Source organism: Parasteatoda tepidariorum, chromosome 3, assembly GCF_982258835.1.
Source record: "Parasteatoda tepidariorum strain Cologne lab strain chromosome 3, Ptep-v5.0, whole genome shotgun sequence".
Classification (NCBI taxonomy): Eukaryota; Metazoa; Arthropoda; class Arachnida; order Araneae; family Theridiidae; genus Parasteatoda; species Parasteatoda tepidariorum.
In genome coordinates, this window is record NC_141757.1 from 53,475,108 (window position 1) to 53,490,495 (window position 15,388).

General features: G+C 32.6%; 1 protein-coding gene and 1 long non-coding RNA gene across 2 annotated transcripts in view; both read left to right on the plus strand.

Moving 5' to 3' along the window:
* dally (division abnormally delayed protein) overlaps positions 1-15,388 on the plus strand; it is a 190,427-nt gene that overhangs the window by 125,650 nt on the left and 49,389 nt on the right. The gene's annotated exons all lie outside the window — the stretch shown is intronic.
* On the plus strand, positions 9,948-15,314 carry LOC147813802 (uncharacterized). The gene is made up of 3 exons (XR_015432553.1): positions 9,948-13,775; positions 13,909-13,986; positions 14,134-15,314. It is a non-coding gene; the product is annotated as an uncharacterized LOC147813802 (long non-coding RNA).

The window sequence follows — 15,388 nt, forward strand, 5'->3', positions numbered from 1 at the left end:
GTTTCCAGAATTATCAAGGTGTCAACAAACGGAAATGTCCGTTGGATATATGTTCAGTAAATTCTATTCTAGAGTGTTCTTAATAGAGCATTTTTTGTTAGGAAATATAATTAACTGTAAATAGTAGTATATAATATATAAGGGAAAAATATACTTGAGGGTGCCCCTTGGCGAAATTGGCGACTTATGTTTGGCGCCATACTTGTTTGCCCGGAACGCCATGGTAACCCACTAACAGGGCATTTATATACACAGTCCAGTCACATTAATGTGACCACCTGTCAAAATCCAGAAAAACCACCTTTGGCAGAGCGAACCGCTACGAGACGTGCAGGAAGAGAGTTAATTAGGTTTCTGAAGGTGTTCACTGGGATGTTGAGCCATGCCGACTCCAGTGCCGTGGCCAGCTGCGCTAGATTACGCGGTTGAGGATCCATGGCGCGAACAACCCGATCGAGGTGGTTCCACAGATTCTCGATTGGGTTCAAATCCGGTGAGTTTGCTGGCCAGGGGAGTACGGTAAATTCATCCTGGTGTTCTTAGAACCACGCACATGCACTGCGAGCTGTATGACACCTCGCATTGTCCTGGTGGTAGATGCCATCATTCTGAAGAAAAATCATTTGCATGTAGGGGTGGACGTGGTCCGCAAGAACAGATACGTACTTGTACTGATTCATACTACCTTCCACAATGATGAGTGCACCCAGTGAATGCCAGGAAAACATTCCCCAAACCATAACGCTCCCTCTTCCAGCCTGCAGCCTTCCGGCAATAGTTGCAGGGTGTTTGCTTTCAGACGTTTCACGCCGTATACGCCAACGTCCATCAGTCCCATGGAGCTAAAATGTGATTAATCGGAAAAAGCCACCTGTTATCACTCTGTGGACGTCCAGTTGCGGTACTGGAGTGCAAATTCCAGCCTTCGTCACCGATGAACAGCAGTCAGCATGGGTGCATTAACCAGGCGTCTGCTGCGGAGGCCCATGCGCAGCAACGTTTGCTGAACAGTTGTTGAGGATACACTCTTGGTAGCCCCCTGGTTCATTTGGGCGGTCAGTTGCTCAACAGTTGCACGTCTATTCGTCTGAACGCATCTCCGTAGCCTTCGTTCGCCTCTGCCATCTTTGGCCCGTGGCACCACATATGTGCCACGTCGCTTGTTTTGTATATTGCCATTTTGCCATGCACGGTATACTTTTACCACGGCGGCACGCGAACAGTTCAGAAAATCAGTCGTTTCCGAAATGCTTCCACCCTTGGTCCGAAAGCCAATAATCATGCCCTTTTGGACGTCGGATAAATCGCTACGTTTCTGCATTGCGCCAACGACTGAAATGCTTTTCGATGCCCTAGGACATCCAATATATACACTACACTGTAATGTGCTGCCACATGCACTCTGTGATTGGTTATTTCACGATGACGTCGAAAGTAGGTGATGGTCACATTAATGTGACTGGACTGTGTATATTACTAATTAAACCTTCATTCATACACCAGTCAATCACTGCTTTTTTTCCATTGTTATTCAAATCGTACAGAAACTTAAGATTTATCTTATTGACAGTATTCATTTTTAGTACCAGAAGCAAAAGTAACCTTACCAGCCGGTATCCAAAGTAGAACTAAGGAATCTCTGAAATTACTTTTAAAAATTCATTTAAAAACAACGCTAAATTCTAAACTAATCAGAATCATGATTAAAATCTAAACCAATCAGAATCACGATTGGTTTTTAGCATCGCCCAGATTGGTGATCAATCGCGATCACACTTGGCGGGGGCACCCTCAAATATAGTCTACCCAATATATAATAGTCATGTTTTGTTGATTATGTATGATTATTTCCGGGAAAATATATGTATATGATATTACTAGATGATTTTTTTTTCCTTCTAAATCTTGCTTGATGAATTTCTAAAAATTGAAACATTCCAGTCAATTTGATTTTCTGTTACGTTGTTTAAAAAAAAAGAAGGAAAGAAGATCAGAATGTAATGCTTTGAAATAATTTTTAATTGATTTCTACATCTTCGGTCTCATTTTATAATTGACATGTAGAAAGTTAAATTAATACTTTATTATTATTATTTTAACTTTTGCTATTGAAATATAGTATAAAAGCTTGCAAAGTAAATTTTAACTGCTCGTGTAAAAAAGTTTTGGCCTTTAAAAAATATCTTCTCGAAAATCATAATTAAGCAACAATTTCAGAAAAATTTCTGTAATTTTAATTTTTCTTGCATGCTGCGCGGAATAATCTGAGTTCTAGTTATTCGTATGGAATTAAGAAAAATATTGTTATTCACTTGTGTTGCAATTATTATACATTTTTTTAGAAAAAAAAAGGAAAATATTGTTATCCATTTGTTTTGCATTTATTATACACTTTTTTTAAAGAAAATATTGTCCACTTGTGTTGCAATTATTATACACTTTTTTAGAAAAAAAAGAAAAATATTGTTATTCACTTGTGTTGCAATTATTTTATAATTCTTCGGAATTAAGAAATGTATAGTGATTAACCTGTGTTGCAAATAGTGTGTACAAGTAACAGAAAAAGAAGCTTTTTCTATCAATAATTACGTCAAGATCTTTCGCCGTCTCCTGTCTAGTCATTCTTTTTCTCCCAAAATAACTACACATTGCCTCCATTTTCTTTTAATAATACGTTTAACCTTTTAACAAGGGTTAGTATAAGATGGAAAGTCTAGGAATGAAGTTCTGTCCGACCTTCATCGGGGAAATCCGGGAAAAGAAATATTTTCCGAGGACATTTCCTTCCTTCGTCTGCTATAAATACTAATCCCTTCTCTTTGGCACATTTAATTCTGCTTATGCTAATTCTGTTGCAATGTAAAGCGTTTCTTTACTTATTGTTCGAAACATTAAATGTAATTTATTTACTGCCTATCCAAGTTGAGGTTTTTGAAATTTTTGGAACATCTTAATTTGAAAATGAAATCAATTAAGTCATTCTTTTCGTAAGGGCTGCTCTAATTTTTCTCCTCTACACTATGAAAAAATCCAAATCAAATTACGGTAAAAAGTACCGGCTCTTAGGATGCCGGTACTTTTTACTGTAAAATGGGAACATGATACAGAACAAAAAAAAAAATCTAATATACTGATATTTTTACAGTAATGATTACCGTAAAATCACTGTAATTAAATAAATATTAATGTAAAAAAATACAGCTTAATATTTTTACGGAGGAAATGGATTTTACGGATTATGCCCCCAGAGTGCCGGTATTTTATACCGTAATTTGATACGGAATTTTTACAGTGTGAAAAGAATCACGAAATATCTATATACTTATCATCCAAGCCACCGTCACGTCCTTGGATTGATTTTCAGCAATGTGTTGGATCATGGATACTAATTTTCTATATAAAGTAAAACACTTTGTAACGACAATTAATTGTTTATAGAATTTCAAGTCCAATTCCGTTCCTTGCTTTAAAGTTATTCTGATAATTATTGTCCATTCTGTTTATTTAAAAATTTGTCCGTGTATTCGAAACATATTAAAAGCACAGTTCTCGAATTTATTTTTCATGGTGTTATGTCTTTGGATTGACTTACAAAAATATAGGCGCCAATCATATTGGGTAATACACTTTACAAAGACAACTGTTTACAGAAATTTATTGAAATCCAATTCCATTGCTTGTTTAACAGTTATTTTTACGATTCTTTTTATTATATTCACTTTTAAAATTTTGTTGAAAACACAATTGTTTTCCGAATTTGCATGTTTTTTTCTGGATTTCGTTGGATTGACTTTCAACTAAAGTATTGACACATACACCGAAGAGCCATTACATTATGACCACCCTGCTAATAAAATGTAGGACCACCTTTAGCCCTCAAAACTGCTAGCACCCGCCGTGGCATTGATTCCACAAGGTGCTGATAGGTAGTCTGAGGTATCCGGTACCAAGCGCTCACCACCTGGTCCTGCAATTCCCTCACATTGCGAGGAGGTAGCGTGGCAGCACGAATTTGGTTTTCCAAGTAGGACCACAAATGCTCTATTGGATTAAGGTCAGGTGAATTTGGGGGCCAAGACATGACTTGGTACTGGAATGTTCATCGACGATTTGACCCTTATGACATGGTGCATTATCCTGTTGGTAAACACCATCCCCCGCAGGAAAAACTGTTGCCATGAATGGGTGAATCTGGTCTGCAACTATGTTCAAGTAGCTTATAGACGTCAGGGATTGTTCTATGAGGATTATGGGTCCTAATGTGCCCCATGAAAACATTGTTCCTGGGCGAGAAACCGTGAAAACCTGGTCACACCTGCTAAACTCTTAACTAATACAACTTTTCACAGAAATTTCAAATTTCATTTCGCTGCATTAAAGAGTTATAGCACTTTTGCGTACGCATGTTCTGCGCAAACTTTGTAGATAGCTGAAATCCTTTTGTAGTGATTGCGCTGCGCTTAAAATAATGACGCAAATTTGCCAATCAGACGTATTTCTGACGTTGCTTTAAATTTTGTACGCAGATTAAAATGCTATTTTTAAGAATATTCATTTTTTATTTGAATCATTTGTTGGGGACCTTTAAAAATATTTTTTATTGATTTTACTCTCCATAACTGGTTTCAGTTAAAACATTCCTTCATCTTTGAAAAAAAAAAAAATGCGGAGGAAGTCTCTCAAAAAGTATTTAATACGTAAGTGAACTAGTTTAACGAGTGCGAGTTGAGAAATAGTTGTGCTTGACAGTTTTTGGCAAACGTCTCTAAATCTTTGTTGAGATAAAAACTTCCACTTAATAAATGGTCGATTCTAACAGATCCTAGTTATTCGCCGAGAGAAGAAGTCATTTGGAATTGACTCATGTTTGTTACCGCTGAATGGAATGAATTATTCACTAATGACGCTGATCAGTACCATTTAAAAGACATTACGTTTCCTTACCATTTTCTTTTTTTTTAATGTTAGCATTCCTTTTGTCGAGAAAAATTCTTTTTAAGGAGGTTTTTTGGATATTCTAAAGAATTTAAATTAAAGTCGCTGCCATTAATGTTTTTATTCAACTTCTTCCTATATTCAATAGCAGTAAAATGGGAAGAATCGCTTTTTTTAAAGAAACTTAGTAGTTTGTCATCGAAAATATTTGTGTAATTCATGTAACGTATGGAACGCAAGTTTTAATTAATACTATTCAGATTTAAATAAATAAAAAAAACTGCTTTTGTAGTTTTTGAACAAATAATAAAAAAAGGTATATTCCATATGTAGAGTTAGTTTTCTTCTTAATAGTTATTTGTAGTAACTTCATAACAAGTTAAGACATTTTAATCATTTTGATGAAGTAAAATTGAACTGATAAGAAAAAATAGTTGTCTTTGAAATCGAAAATAATCTCTGAAATAGTAGTCGATTTTATTTTATGAACGTAGTTGAACAAGCGACCCAATTTTTTGGGTTTACGACTACTAATGTTCAACTCCAAAACCTTGTCATTTTGAACCCGTTCTAGAAGACAAAAGAACTCTTGGATCAAGTATCAAGAGAAATTTACTTTCGTGGAACTAACCCGTATTTGCATTACAACATTACATGGAGAGGAAAACTACGAAAACCTCCCAGCTAGTCTGACAGCAAGGGGTCTTTAAACTATAGTTCGTCTACCTCTGAGGATATTTTACGTCAGCGTTGTGGTCGGTGCTAGCCGGATGCGGAATTCGTATCGACCAGCCGTCACTGGGATTGGAACCCGGTTCACCTCATTGGAAGGCGAAAACTCTATCCCCTGATCCATCACGGCTCATTTAAGCTCATTTGCTTCAATTTTGTACGTAACGTTGTCCTAATAATTTAAATCTTAGCAGGGCACACAAATTTTAACCAAAATTTTCAAAAAGAAGGCCTTTAAAATTATGGTCTTTGAATTCATGTCAAACTGAAAAGATATGCTATATCTCTATATTTTTCACAATTTAAAATGTGTGTTAAGAAATGATTACATATTTAGTAGTTTTTATAATCGCTAAAAATAAGGTGTTTTTTACTGTGAGACTGGCGTTTCGCAAGAAAAGCGATGATGTCTTGAGTAGATTAGTTGATATTTCTTACAAAATTTAGGCGTCGTTTTCTTTAATATTGAAATGAAAGGAAGAGAGTAAAATTCCAGAAATTGTTTCTAGTGAACGATGGCAGTTGAAAAGCAAAAGGTTTTTATTTTATTAAAAAAAAAAACTTTTTTTTTTGGAATGTTCAAAATTTTCTGATGTGCTGTTTAACTATGAATGGTGTTATTGATGAAAAGGTGCTTAAGTGAAAAAAAAAAAAAAAATTGGAATTATAAATATATTTTATAAAACCTAGGATGTGCACCTTGCTGTCTGCAAGTGAATTCATCCCCTATTTCGAAAAATCTAAATAATTTTTTCCAGCCTTTACCCTCCCGTATTAATGTATTGGAATTCTTTTCCCGAAAAAAAGATTTTAAGGGAAAGAAATTCCACAGAGTCCATTCTTTGGGGACGATTTGCATTTCCTCCGAGTACACTTTGACAGTACTCTTTTTCAATGTGCTTTCCTTTTTTCTACCTCATGCATTTTATCATTTCTTTTCCCACCACCCCAACTCCAGGAATGCCCGATTTTCGTAGTGGAAAGAGTTTCCTCGATTGTCCTTGTACCCCTACATTTGAGTGGAGATAGAGTTCTGTCTGCCTACATATGTATGCCACTGTACAATCAAATTGATCCACGATATATTCACTCTTTCTTTGGACTCCATCCATCTTAGCTGAAGACTTTGAGGAAAAAAGACCATCCGTCATGGCGGATAAGACTTCGAGTTTTTTTTTTGGGGGGGGGGGGGGAGGGGGAATGTCTTACCTGTTCTGCTCTGCCACTTGGGCGGGATTATTCGATGCAGATGGATGAAGATGTCTGTTTCTTCGTACTCTTCTGAAACTATGTTGAGAAGTTTAATTTTTGTTCGACACTGCAAGCTACTTTCGAATTTCATCCAGTTTGCTTCAAATGTGTATCGGGTTTTTGTTTCATTTATTGCACCGAGAAAAAACGTGTATGGTCAAAACTACGAGAATATGGTTAAATTTACCGTGTTCATGGCTCTATGGCAGTGTTTCCCATTTTGTGTACCCATTCTAAATTTTTCGTAACGCTGTGTACCACTAATAAAAAAAATGAATGTATTTTTTACAATACAAAATTTGCATAAAAGTTAAAAGTCACAACTGGCTGTTGATACCACTGATTATTAACCGTTAACTCTGCAAAAAACAGCCATAGAAAAATACGTAATCGTAAATTTTCATGGCTAGCTTTAATTTTAAATTAAAAAATTTTAAATTTTCGTTTGTTGCAAGATATTTCGCTTACGAACGCGTACCCCGCTAAACTGTTCCCGTACCACTGGAGGTACGCTTACCGCACTTTGGGATACACTGCTCTATGTGAACGCTAAAAAGCATCGTAGCGATCTTAAAATTTACAGTAAATGATATATCAATAACTATGATACACTGTAATATCATAAGCTTTGGTATTTAAAAAAATCAATCAATTAAGGTAGCTATGATCGTTTAGTTTGTTCGTTAGTGAAAAGTAGGTGATTCCTTGATTTCTGTTTCTAAGTATACTGTTCTAAAAGCGCGAAATTGTCACGTTTAGTTAGCTCTTTGGCGTTACTTTTTAATCCGATAAGGGAACTAATTGTTGTTATTTGAAATTTCAGTTAAGTTCGTTGACAATAGTCAAGTAACAAAGGGGAAAATAAGGAATTAGTCTTACAACGAAGAGGAATTTAACTTAAAATTTCCCCGTACAGTTTATTTATTTTATTTTTTAAATTTTATTTAAACATTGTAGAATATTCCTAATTTTACTTCTTGAACAAAGACTAAATTATGTCCGAAGTAGTAACATCTAGCTAATGATAATAATTAAAATGATCAATAATAATTAAATCACAATAAACCTTAAAAGATTCGAAAATATAAATTAAATAAAGCGAAAGGAAATTCTTACTTTTGTAAACAGTGAAAAGCTGCATAAATTTATTAAGTGTTTCTTTTTTTTCTTTACTTCAACAAATTTAATTTTTTATTAATTTTTCAGACTACTAAGTATCTTACCATCATTGATAAATTTAAATAAAAATAATGCAAAGAAGGGAAAATTCTAAACCGCAATGTAAAATTTTTTTTCTTTTTCGAGAAACCTGCTAATGACAGGCAATTGAAGCGGCTTTATGCAACGAAAGAAAGAAAAAAAAAATAATTTTAACGTCTCTTTTTGAAACAAAAGCCAAAATGCTTAAAACCTCCCTCTTTTTTCCTCAAAAAAACATTTTTTTCCCCTTTGAAAATACCTAGTCTAGTCATTATCCCGTATTATTAAAACCAAAGAACTTTTCCATCCAAGGACCAATTAGAAATCGCGCTTACGTCACTGTTCCCTCTCTAGTTTATCCCTTTTTACCTCCTCCCTTTCTTTTAGATTTCAATCGAAAGAATAAATGGAGGCCCAAACTGAGAAATTTTTAATGACGAAAAGAGCTTAATTTCGTCTCATGGGAGTTAAAAACGAGACCAACGTGAAAGGGGTTTTGCACAAGATTAGAGAGTAAAACGAAGTCATTTTCTGTACCAATTTAATCTGCATGGTTGCTTTTTGTAAAATGATGTACCTGAGAGGGCAAAATGGCGTTATTAGAGCATATTTTGTGGCATTCAAAGCATTATGAGCGTTTTTTCATAGATTCCAAATTACAGGGAGGTGATAAGTTATTTAATTAACTGCAATCGCCTGTGGGATTATGGGCTTAGCCTACACAGATCTTCTAATTATGATTTTTTTTAAAAAATTGAATCTTATAAAGTAATGTAATATTCTATATGTAAAAATTCTGGATGTATCATCTAGAATTAATTTATTTCTCAAACAATTGTATTGAGCATTTTTTTTTCTTTCTTTCTTTCTTTTTTTTTTTTTTAATCTTTTGAAAAGTACTCTTTTGGTATTGAAATTTAATGAGACCCATCATATGTTTATCCTCTGGACGAATTAGTTGTCGAATTTTTCGTTTGCTTAAATAATTTTCTTTCTTTGCTGTAACAGAAAGAGGAAAAAGAATATTATACCTCATTTATAGAAAAGTAGAATTTGATGAAATGTTATTAAATAAAATAAAGGCGATAGTTAAAATTTTCTATGTTTAAAATAAAACCCTATTTTTTATTTTAAACATAGACAAACAAGTTGGTATTTATTTTTCTAAACTTTCATTTTTCTAATGGTTAATTATACAAATGCCTTAATTTTTTTTATGTTAATAAAAACTGCATTGATTTTTATAATGTTAAATTAGATGAATGCCTTAGTTTTTTCACTAAAATAAATGCTAATTGAATTTTTCTGAATTTTCTTAAGAAACTTTTAAGCGAATGAAGTATATAAAGCTTCCTAACTGTCCTTGGTTTTAAAACTATGGTGATTAATTAGAATATTTTACTACACACCCGGAGGTCCTTGGTTCGAATCCTGATGGAAACCAACGAATATTTCTCTCACACATTTCTTCCTACACATCTCTTTTGACATTTTGCTAAAAAGTAGGCATGTGTTATTTCAATTTTAAATGCATGTTGTTGTTTTTTTAAAAATTCGACTGTTATTTGTTTCGAAGAAACGAAGCTATTTTGACACGTTTTTGCTCAATTTCGAGAAACCCTTTTCTATATAGTGTATATTATGGGCTCATGAAACACTAACCATGGTCAAAATTGAGAACGTTGACGATGAATATTTCACATCAAATTATTTCTGATATACCAAAAATTTTATATCTTTCATGGTAGTTGTAATTAGTTTTTTTTATTTAGTATTCTCGTTCTTATTCATAATAAAATGAATGGTTATTTAATATAACGTATTATTATTTACCAATTTTCCTAGTGCTCAAATTTTCAGCTTTAAACCCGTTGATTATTTGTCGTAAAGGCGGGGGACTGGGGAGGTTGTTAAATGCCGTGAGAACAGCGAGAAATAATTTTGAAAAATTGTCTCAAATCTACCATTAACACCCATTCAAATTACAATTCACACCATTATTCATTCACATTTCTGACTTAAAAAAGAAAAATTCTCAAATGTAAAATTTAAGTCTTGTAAAAAGTCATTTTTTTGCGAATAATCTTCCTCAAAATTACCCGCTGACCTTTTCTGGAAATATTTTTTCCACTTTTTAATATTCATTGTAATAGCTTTTGAAGAGATAACGGTTGATACATTTATACCGGTCATTAGAGAGAGAGAGAGAGAGGGTGGGACAAAATCCTCTTGTTCATGGGGCCTTCAATTGTCGATGCTCCAGGAAATCGAGGAGATAACGATATCGATAATCGCTCCGAAAATTAGCCGACTGATGCAATTCTTTTTTTCGTGTATCAATTGGAAAGGAAATAGTATGCGAAAAATACTCTTCTGTCGTACTTCATCTTTTGTTATCTTAAATTGAGATTTGATTCTTTTTTTTTCTTTTTCTTCTTTGAAATGATGAAAGAAATAATTTTGTCAAACTTGATACTTATCTTGTCATCGATTATTTCAAAATAAAATTGAGTGCTACTTTAAATTTCAAAAAATATATTAGAACATTTTTGCCCTATTTTGCTACATTTTTATTCATATACTTAGTGTGTTCTTATAATCGAAATTTCAACTTCTTTTTCTATAAGCTACGACACTCAAAACTTCTAACACTCTTTACCTAACTTCAATACATATTTCAAATCGATTTTCCGACTAGTTAGAGCAATCAAATTTTAACAGGAGCTCTATTGCTGGTCGATAAAACAAGTTACATTCGAAATTTATCTCCAAAAAGATTCTATTTTAAAATAGAAAAAAATATTTAATGCTTAAACATCTTTTATGAAGCTAAGTTGGACATAACAACAAGTTTTTGGCGGAACAATACCTGCAAGTGACGTTATCGTTGGTTAATCGTGACATTTGTCGATTCAGCCAATCAAAATACGCTCGTGATCTCGTTCACAGATATCCTATTGAATCTGATTGAAGAAATTTGTTTTAAATGAATTTTTAATATTTTTTTTATTAACAAGTTATTAGTAAACGTTAACAATTAAAAAAATTATATGTTGTACAAAAAGTCACAAAATTCTGAGAAATTGCGTCATTATTTACATCATTGTTTTTCTTATTAAAATTAAAAAGCAGTCAAAATGACTTCCTTGGGCAATCTAGCGTTAAATCACGTGGTTTAGTTGAGTTGCAAGTACCCAATTTAAACTGCCAACCTGTACGTAACACACGTTTTTTTAGACTTAAAAATTGCCATTATTTGAATTCGAGTACCTTTTTTTTTTTCCATTTTCAGTCCATTGCTTTAGTGTGCTCTGTGCAGTTAAAAAATAAAATATGTATTCAACTGATAGTATTTTTATAGCTAATGCTTGTTTAAGAATCTCTGTTACATTTTTCTCGTTGAATATCCAAAATGTTTAAAATAAACCCTGTCATTATGGGAACGAAACCTTTTTTTCATCAGCTTTATAACTTTCGCTAATCTCTTAAAAGTTTCGGAGTTTGAGATCCTTTATTTAACGTTTTTACGTTAACTAATACTTAAGTAATTTTATGCCTTAGGTGTGTTCATTTTCTCATTTTAGCCAATCTTAATGCTGAGACGCTTTAATTAGCTATCTTATTAAATTACTGTTTACTTTAACGCATTTTAAAGCAATTCGCACGTTGAGAAATAATTAAGGTCTCTTTTAATAGTCTAGATTCTTGAGTTTTATTGGCGGAGTAATTTTGAACGACTTTTTTCTAACAGGCGACGAAAGACTCATCTTTTCTTAAATGATACAGTTTCCTATAAAATTGCTTAACTTGGTTTAACGATCACTTTAATTAAATGTTCAGATAGATTTTTGAGCTTGCTGTTTCCTTGTAAAAATATGTGTTATCTTAATACTTTCGCAAGCAGTGTTTAAATTAGTCGTTGTCTATTCAGAATGAGCTGTTCTTATTTGCTTTTTTCCTGCGTGATTTCATTTGAAGTTGTATCAGTAAAAGCGTACAATTTACATGCACATGCCTTCGACTATTAACGGTGTTCACATTCTTTGAGGATAATGTATATGCCTTCTTGCTAAGTTTTATGGGAAACTTGAATAACTTTTTGTGCAGATGGCATATTAAAGTTCAGCCAAATGGCTTGGGGCAATATTGTAATAAAACTAACTTTTTCAAAATAGGCGCTAAACGAATTTTGGATATTAAAGCTAGATAACAGCATCCTTTTTAATTTGATAACGATATTCCCAGCATTTACTAACTTTACTGTAATTCTGGTATTAATGTGCTATATCCTTGCACACTATGCAAGCTCAGAGGCGAAATTTTTTCTTTCAAGCGAAAATTCGGACTCACTGTAAAAGGGATCTCTTTTTTCGAAAAACTTCGAAACAATTTCCTAAAAAACATTTTTTCGTATAACTTTCTTTAACACTTGATCAATTCTTTTCAGCAGAAAAATTTTCGTTCCGCTTTAAAGAGAAAGTTTCATGATAAGATTTTCTAAAACCGCATTATAGCCAATTTATCCAATAATCACTTTATAAACAACAATTTCTACTATAGCAACGTAAGTAACAATCGTTAATTACGATTCTGTATGTTATATCGACGTTCAAATCTGTCCAAAAGCATTATTTTTAATTAATTACATATTCAAATAAAACTCTCCCCCAAGAAATGTCCATTCTACCCGAACCCTACTTACTTCTTTTTTTTATTTTAATATGTAATAGAGATGTCTAAGCTGACATCATTTCACTTACATGTCCATTGCAATCCATCAATTAACAATCAGTTGTAGAGGCAACAAATAGAAATACGTTTTCATTGGTATAGGAATACAAATCATCCTATAGCAATAGTGCAAACGAAAATTGATTGAATGATTTAGTTCGGCCTCCGACTTGGACATCTCTATTAATTTAATATTACGCTTTTGATAGAGCAAAATGCAAGGGAACCAGACAAGTGTTCCGTTGAGAGCAATTTTATTCTAGCCGTTATTTACCAATCCAGGAATCGTGTTAGATTTAGAATAGGCTTGAGAAATGGCCCTTTCCTTATATCCAGAGAATCTTTTGCACGTTTCCCATTCTGTGAGTCCCAGCAAGCTAAATGAGTAAAGAGTTCGTAAGACGATGTAAAATCACCCTGATTAAGACGTCTGAACAATTCCTTTCCTCTCCGGGATAATGATTCAGGACCATTTTATTATCTTCATAGCCATTTTGGAGGGATTTCAGATGTGGTGACGACGCTATCGGAATGCACTATGCGGGCACAGAGGGATAATTTAGTTGTAGAGTAAATTAAGTTTGCGAAAAGTTTCAGAATTATGTTTTGGTAAGCGTTGACAGGATTGGGCGAGGTAATTTTGCAGAGTAATCGATAAACCTGAATATTTAATCAGTCTTTGTCAATTTAAAATGTGATATGTAAAAGATTATTGTTTTGTAAATGTTATCCCTATCGGGAAAATGTACAGCTTATTTGAAAACTAGTTCATTATGATTAATTAGGTACATTACGATAATGGATTTTCTTCAGAATAATTTAATTATCTGATTATTTAGTCAGTTTTTGACAAAACTTTAATAAAACTTCAGAATTCTTGTAGCCAAGAAGAGTCTAAACTTTAATAAACCTTCAGAATTCTTGTAGTCAAGAAGATTCTAAACTTTAATAAACCTTCAGAATTCTTGTAGCCAAGAAGAGTCTAAACTTTAATAAACCTTCAGAATTCTTGTAGTCAAGAAGATTCTAAACTTTAATAAACCTTCAGAATTCTTGTAGCCAAGAAGGGTCATAAATATAGTCACACATCTGGAACGCAGTGATCTGTTTCATCTGCATATTTTTTCAAAATTTATAGTGGATGATTGAGACCTGCGTAGTTTAAGAGATAGGAGCTATTATAATTTTAGTGGTTTATGTTATCAAAAATATGAGGGGAAGAGTTTTTATCAGCCCCCCCCCCTTAATCGTTTAAAAAAAGAGAATTTTTAGTTTTTAAACTAGCCTTTTATTTCTACGGTGAAAAATCAGTGTTGCATTTAAAGGTTCAGTATCAAAAAGTTTTTAAATAATAGATTACTCTCCTTGTAAATTGTTTTTTTTTTTTTTTAAATCAATTATCTTTGCCAATCAGTATGTAAGACTAATAAAGTGATTTTTTTTATTCATAAATAAGTTTTAAAATCGATAGCTAGATTACTGTTCTATGTAAACGTTTCTTAAAGAATCAATTATCTTTTATTTTAAAAAAAAATCACATTTTAACTGTCTTTCTTTAGAATTTTCAAAACATTCAGTAATCTCATTTTGATGAAATTAGTGCAAGAATTTATCTTTCTTTTTATCGAGGACAATCACATTAATGCATTTGAATCGAATATCATTTCAAAAAATATTGACATTAACCGATAATAATGTTTGCTTTTTTGTAAGTTATTTAGTTTAATGAAACAAATTAAAGAGGTTTGAATAGAATTCATTAAATAAGAGCTAAATTAAAAAAACAGAACACGACTTAAAAGCACGAAATAACTTCATTTCGATTCGTTTTAATAAATACACGGAAGACAAGTGAATGCTATATTGTTTTATTACTATTTAGCTTAGTAATTTCGAAAATGAAATCGTGTTATTTCATTTCGGAAGTTATTTATTTTTCATTGAATTTTTCCTTTTTAAAGTACAAATTAAATACGGAGTCATAAATTCCATTAAGATTCATTATGCTCTTTTATCAGCTTAGATTAAAATGATTGCTAGTTTGCATATTCGGCGGGTTCAATTACGGAAAAATAATTATTTTTCTCATATGCGTTTCCTTTGATTATTTTTAAAGCAAATTTTAGTTCCGTTTGAATTAATTTATGTTTAGCTGAAATAATTCTGGGTTGTGTTTAATTGCACTCCATATTCAGTTCGCATGAATTGATTTTGATTAACAAAGCGAACGAAAGCCGTCCCTTTTTAAATTGCAATGCTCAAAAATTAAATCGAGTAACAATTTATGTGCATCAGGTTTTTTTATTGAGTTAACCTGGATTCTAATATTACGGATATCAATGAAATGTTATGTAACTGGTGCACCATGAAAGTAAATAATAAAAACCTATAAAATAAATTATCCCAAGAAACTTAAGAGGTGAGATATTACCTAAATAAGAACTTTCGAAACGAAAATATAAAAAGGCAATAACAGTTCCAAGCAAATTTAAAAATAAAACGTAAAGTTGCCAACGAAAAATGGAAAAATAAAGGTGAG